Source organism: Hemibagrus wyckioides, linkage group LG28 (assembly GCF_019097595.1).
Source record: "Hemibagrus wyckioides isolate EC202008001 linkage group LG28, SWU_Hwy_1.0, whole genome shotgun sequence".
Lineage (NCBI taxonomy): Eukaryota > Metazoa > Chordata > Actinopteri > Siluriformes > Bagridae > Hemibagrus > Hemibagrus wyckioides.
The window spans coordinates 11,880,019-11,886,411 of NC_080737.1; positions in this window are offsets into that span (position 1 = coordinate 11,880,019).

Genomic DNA, 6,393 nt, shown 5'->3' on the forward strand with positions numbered 1-6,393 from the left:
AATAAATACAGTAGTATTTAGTTCATTTGTATACTGTAATTAATTTTAGGTGTGTAGCATAGCAAAAAGCAATTCATTTACAATCACACATTAATTTAAGATCACACCCTGCTTGGATCATTTTATCATTTTATCAGCTTAATATGACCTGTTACCCAAAAAGATACCCAGTGCCATCTGAACAGCTCAAAATAATGACCAAATTCCGTCTTCAAACTAAAAATCTTCTTACGATCTGGTATGAAACAGAAAGGATGACATATGGAAGACTGTGACCTCGGGGTCACTATGAATTCCCAGAGATGCCATATGGACCGGTCAATGCTTCTCTGCTTTCCAAGCATTTATTATAATGTACTAAGAGATAAGTTCTGATCATCTACTCTCTAACTCAGCAAACTTGGAAAGGATCCCAAATCTCGTAGAGAAATGCAAGTTGAATTCACCTTTTCTGGGTTACATCATAAGACAAGAGAGTGCTGTCATGTGTAAAGCACAATGAGGAATGATGTTAATACTCACAAGTTGCTCAAAAGCTCCTAGTTGCACTATATAGTGTACAGTGATACAATGGACATCTCTGTACAATGGAAACCTATAACTATAATCTCTTTATCAAGTGGTTTGAATCTGGTTCGTCTCAGGGAGTTTTTCCTTGCCACCGTTGTCTCTGGCTTGCTCATTAAAGTTAAATAATAAAACTTTATCATTTATCTTCTGGATTTTTTGTATTTCCTTGCAACAATTCCCATATACAAGTATCAGTATGTCACAAACTCTGGAACAAACACATGGACAACACGCTTAACCAAACTTTTACTTCAGCCACAATTCCTCAGGTTACCTTACTGTGACCATTTGGATCAGTCTAATTTTACTTCATGAGAGCTAGCATTAGGCTTTCGAAAAATCTCCATCATTGTCAAGTCAGATACAGTGGGTATGAATGTGCTTTAAATTCTTCATATGAATTTCTCTGAATCCTTCTTCTTAATCTTCGCAGGTACCCTTGATGAAGCCACTGTTTATTAGCATGCCACCATAAGCGTACACCAAAGTCCCTGTTATACAGTATTTAAATCAGAAATAACGAATGAGCTCCCAGTGTTGAAAATGTCATAAAATATAGAATGTACAATCAATAATATATTGCTGAAAGCTTTGCGGAAGGAAGTTTCGTGATGCACATTGTCCCTTTCTGTCTCTAAGCCTTTTTGTTCTGCTCTCAGGAGATTTTTGTTTCCTCACCTCGGCAGCTGTTTGAAGAGGCAGTGCGAAGCGCAGTGTGCAGGTGTCTCAGGTGGATTTCCAGGGCAGCAGGGCATGAACACACACAAAGTCTTATGAAGTAACTTGACAGCTGCCTTTTGTTAGTAACACACTGCGGTTTCTTCCATATAAAATCAATCAGTTGGAACAAATGATTTCAGTTATTTGTTTCTGCTTAGAGGATTTATGAAGGTTGTAAATCCTACGGTTTATCGTAGTATCGTCTTCATGAACAGGGAACAAAATCTATCTTGTGTACTGGCCTACAATGGAACACTGCAGTAACTATACTGCAGTTGCTGCATTTCACCTTCATATGGCAGTGTTGGTACATGTGGTTTCATGTTAAATTCATGTTAATTGTTCGTTTGTTTATTTACTGCTAACATATTAGCTTTTTATCCCTTTCATCCTGATTCATTTATCTTTCATTTATTCATTTCATTTCTATTACTAATTCATAACAAACCAAATTATTATTATTATTATTATTATTATTATTATTATTATTATTATTTTTATCTCAAGCAGTAAAAATACAACAAAAAAGAAATTCATCACTCAAGAAATCATTTGATTTGTGTGCAATTTTTACACTGACCCCAGAACACACAACATGATGGCTATGTTACACTATATACTGTGCACAAGTGTGTGAGATAATTAGAGTTTAGAGTAAATATTTTATTTTTTCTGAAGGCTTTGTGTTATAGTGTATAGCAATTGAGAAAAGAAAATCTGTAAGAGCTGAAAGATTAGTTGGGATGGGAAGAGCAGAAAGGAAATTTGAGGAAAGAGAAGAAAGGAAAGAGAAGAGAGGAAATAGGAAAGGGGTATATAAAGATAGGGAAAACTGAAAAAAGGTGTGAATAGAGAAAAATAAGAATAAAAGGAAGAGAGTAGAGATGTAAAGCACAGATAAGGAAGGTAAAGTACCACTAATAATGCCCCTGCAATGAGAATTGTTGGTTTAGTGATTAAGGTGTTGGACTACTAATAAGAAGGTTGTGAGTTTATATCCCAGGACTACCAAGCTGTGTCCACTAGGCTCCTGAGCAACCCTTAATCACTCAGTTGAGCAAGTAAAATAAATGTATGTTGCTCCGAATAAGGGTGTCCGCTGCATGCTGTAAATGTAATGTAGATGAAGAAAACAAATTACACCGACCAGGCATAACATAATGACCACCTGCCTAACGTTGTGCTGGTTCCCCTTTTGCTGCCAGAACAGCCTTGACCCGGCATGCACTGTGTATTCTGACACCTTTCTATCAGAACCAGCATTAACTTCTTCAGCAATGTGATCAACAGTAGCTCGTCTGTTGGATCGGATCACACGGGCCAGCCTTCACTCCCCATGTGTATCAATGAGCCATGGCCGCCCATGACCCTGTCGCCGGTTCACCACTGTTCCTTCCTTGGACCACTATTGATAGATACTGACCACTGCAGACCGGGAACACCCCACAAGAGCTGCAGTTTTGGAGATGCTCTGATCCAGTGGTCTAGCCATCACAGTTTGGCCCTTCGTCAAACTCGCTCAAATCCTTATGCTTGTCCATTTTTCCTGCTTCTAACACATCAACTTTGAGGACAAAATGTTCACTTGCTGCCTAATATATCCCACCCACTAACAGGTGCCATGATGAGGAGATCATCAGTGTTATTCACTTCACTCCTCAGTGCTCATAATGTTATGGCTGATCGTGTATATACTGTTCTTGGACCATAAAATACAGGAGGACTTCTCATTTACTTATGATTTTCCTCATTCTACAACAAAGAACAGGAGCTTGAGGCACCTTAATGTTGGTTGGAGACAATGTACAATTCTAACAATCAGCACTGTGCAGGAGTGGATTGAGATACACTATATTGCCAAAAGTATTTGCTCACCTGCCTTGACTCGCATATGAACTTAAGTGACATCCCATTCCTAATCCATAGGGTTCAATATGATGTCGGTCCACCCTTTGCAGCTATAACAGCTTCAACTCTTCTGGGAAGGCTGTCCACAAGGTTTAGGAGTGTGTTTATGCTTATGTTTAAGTGCATTTGTGAGGTCACACACTGATGTTGGACGAGAAGGCCTGTCTCTCAGTCTCCGCTCTAATTCATCCCAAAGGTGTTCTATCGGGTTGAGGTCAGGACTCTGTGCAGGCCGGTCAAGTTCATCCACACCAGACTCTGTCATCCATGTCTTTATGGACCCCTGGAGGAAGGGGCCAGCTCCAAACTGTTCCCACAAAGTTGGGAGCATTGAATTGTCCAAAATGTCTTGGTATACTGAAGCATTCAGAGTTCCTTTCACTGGAACTAAGGGGCCAACCCTGAAAAACAACCCCACACCATAATCCCCCCTCCACCAAACTTGGCACAATGCAGTCAGACAAGTACCGTTCTCCTGGCAACCGCCAAACCCAGACTCGTTCATCAGATTGCCAGATGGAGAAGCGCGATTCGTCACTCCAGAGAACGCGTCTCCACTGCTCTAGAGTCCAGTGGCGGCGTGCTTTACACCACTGCATCCGACGCTTTGCATTGCACTTGGTGATGTATGGCTTAGATGCAGCTGCTCGGCCATGTAAACCCATTCCATGAAGCTCTCTGCGCACTGTTCTTGAGCTAATCTGAAGGCCACATGAAGTTTGGAGGTCTGTAGCGATTGACTCTGCAGAAAGTTGGCGACCTCTTCGCACTATGCGCCTCAGCATCCGCTGACCCCGCTCCGTCAGTTTACGTGGCCTACCACTTTGTGACTGAGTTGCTGTCGTTCCCAAACACTTCCACGTTCTTATAATACAGCTGACAGTTGACTGTGGAATATTTAGGAGCGAGGAAATTTCATGACTGGATTTGTTGCACAGGTGGCATCCTATCACAGTTCCACGCTGGAATTCACTGAGATCCTTAGAGCGACCCATTCTTTCACAAATGTTTGTAAAAACAGTCTGCATGCCTAGGTGCTTGATTTTATACACCTGTGGCCATGGAAGTGATTGGAACACGTGATTCTGATTATTTGGATGGGTGAGCGAATACTTTTGGCAATATAGTGTATATCCATATTACTAAATATTTCTTTCTGAAGAGCATCTTCCGATGGATGGAAAACTATGGATTTTTATGTTCCTGGTTGATTATAGTTGAATGAATTTATTCAATCAAAAGGTGATAGATCAATAGTTTTGAAAGCAATATTTGGTTTATATAAAGTTGAAGAAGAAGAAGAAGAATGCAGTATTTTATTTTGCAGCAGAATTGCACTTTTCTGCATGGCTTTAGCTTGGAGAAATGTGTCATTGAGAAATTTTAAAGTAGTCCATTTCCACCAGGTGCTATAAATTAGGGTTACACTATTTTGTAAGGTTGTTTCTACAGTGTTTTGCAAATTTAGGTCATTTATGCCCCAAAACAGTGTTCTGTAGTTTGCTACAATCAAAACATATTCCACGTATGGAGACTTTATTCCCCCCCATAGCGCTTCATGCCAGATAACATGATTGGTTCAACTTGTCATGTTTCTGCTTTTGTAAAGCAGAGGAAGGATTTATGGTTATTAATGTATGAAACCAAACTTTCGTCAGACTGGAGCACTGTGACTTTATCACAGATCTGCTGTCCATCATGGCTAAACCAGTCTATTAGTGGTGATAGAAAAGCTTTTATTACCCAGAGAATTGGAAACAGAACTTCTCTTTCAGCACATTTTCCCATGTTGAAATGCTACATCCACTGACACTGACACTGACACTGACACTGATACTGATACTGATTGAGGGACACTGACAGTTAAGTCAAGCAGTGAGATATCTTCTCCAACGTGTCCTTCTTTACTAAACTTTACCGATTAACATTTTAGAGGAGAATTGAAACGGATGCTTTTTAATCTGATGTGTTGTTTGGAGCTTTTCTGTTTCAAAACAATCAGGAAGAACAATTCAGTGGTCCTGAGATGCTAATACAATTAGCTCACCTTTGTGGTGTGAATGTTTGCACTGAGAGTGTGGGTTAAGATAAACATCGTGTAAATGCTGTGAAACACTGTGTTAATGCAATATAGGACACTAGTTAGACCAGACAGTGGGATATGACTATTCATAAATATTACTATTGTACAATACTTATATCATTATAGACCGCACAATCATGACATCTTTTTAGATTAGAATTTACAGAAACTTCAATGGATTTCTTTCAGATTTCAGAGTTTATGATTCATTGATGCACGAGTGAAAAACAGACCCAGTACGCGTGCATTTGCAACGTCTCCATGCCACGTGCTATCAATTTCAATGGACCACATTTCTCTGGTGCATGACGGTTGCAGTATGGTGACACCTGGCAGCCAAATAACCAAATCCGAGTGTGTGGTGAGCGCACATCAACTGGCATTTACCTGTGCTAGAGCCCACCGTGAAAATGCAGAGCCAGACATTCATACATTCTTATACTTAAGTAACCACATTATCATGGTCAGGTTTATGGAGGATCTGGAAAACACTATGTGTGAGGATGGAATACACCCATCGCAGGGCACCATGCAGACACCTGGTGGCAATTTATCTTACCAATCCACCTACTGGCATGTGGGAATCCAGAGAAAATGCAGACACGGACAAGAAGTACAGCAAAATGGAGACACATGTGAAAGTGAAAATACATCTACATGCATGCATCATCATCATCATCATCCATTAGAGACAATATAAAGGCAATCAGATGAAAACTTTATGGCTCACTAGCATTGTAAGAATATTATACTCACCCTTTATTAAAAAGACCTTCTGTCTGCACCAACACTGCTTACACTTTATATAATTTCTATAAAAAAGTGTAACTTTGACACCGTCCGTGCCCGTAGTTATTGTCTGGGAATACAGCTCAGTGAAGTGACTATAAAATATCTTTTTATTATGGGGATTGGACATCCCCTTCCATCCTTATTCAGATGATATGGAGCTCATAAACAAGCACGCATTTACACATTTCATGATCAGTGTATTTACTGTGGCTACTAGGAGCAATTAAAACACACAAAAACTTTTCGTTTCCTCCTCCTTGTTCACGCCTTGCAATTATTAATAATGTTTGATGTCATTTAGCGAGTGGTGTGCAAGTGTG